Raw genomic sequence first — 1,013 nt, 5'->3', positions numbered from 1 at the left:
ATTTTTATTTTTTTTATTTATTTATTTTTTATTAAAAATAAAAACTGAGAAAAAATAGAGCTTTTAATCCCACTGTCTTCATAGTATTTTATCATCATATTATAATTAGGTATAAAGCAATGTTTTCTATTTTTATTATGTACTTTCTAAAACGAAAACCCTGGCAATTTATTGAAAACAATTTCCAAGTCTTTCTTTCTTTCTTTCTTTCTTCCTTTTTTGTTGTTCTTAAAAGAAATGCTTATTCATTCGTTTGTTCGTTCGTTCGTTCATTCAGCTACTGGCATTTTCAAAGGTATGGTGATCATAGACCTTTGAACCAGTGGATGTCTTATTTTTATGTTATTTAATGTTATTATGTTATGCTATCATATTCATAATATTACAATTAATTGAATCTAGAGTGCATTTTAAATAATTTTGCAACTTTGGTTTCAGCAGTTCTTGTCATGTGTATTCTAAAAGGAAATACCTGACAATTTATTTATAAATATTCGAAGTGTTTCATTATTATTATTATTTTATTTTTATTTTTTCCTGTTCCTAAAATAAATGTTTATTTATTTATTTATTTATTTATTTATTTATTTATCCTAATAGAACTTATTAAATCATGGAAATTGTTGAAATGACAATTAAAGTTTTTCCTTTCCCTGCGTTTCATCTTATTTGTCTTTTATAGTATCCCTTTAAATGGATAGTTCACCATCAAAAATGAAAATCCTGTCATCATTTACTCACCCTCATGTTGTTCCAAACCTGCATGCATTTCTTTCTTCTGTTGAACACAAACAAGATATTCTGAAGAAAGTTGGTAACCAAACAGTTTCTGGTAGCCATTAACTTCCATGGAATCTTCTTTTCCCCATACTACGCAAGTCAATGGCTACCAGCAACAAATAATTAGATAAGGATTTAATACATTTTCTGATATTAGTTGGTTTGTCTCATTCTAAACATTTAATCTCACAAGCATAGTCATGTCACAGCATTCAAATGATACTGCAGAAAAG

This window comes from Sinocyclocheilus anshuiensis, unplaced genomic scaffold (genome assembly GCF_001515605.1).
Source record: "Sinocyclocheilus anshuiensis isolate Anshui unplaced genomic scaffold, SAMN03320099.WGS_v1.1 scaffold1469, whole genome shotgun sequence".
Lineage (NCBI taxonomy): Eukaryota > Metazoa > Chordata > Actinopteri > Cypriniformes > Cyprinidae > Sinocyclocheilus > Sinocyclocheilus anshuiensis.
Note: the sequence above shows the minus strand (reverse complement) of the source record.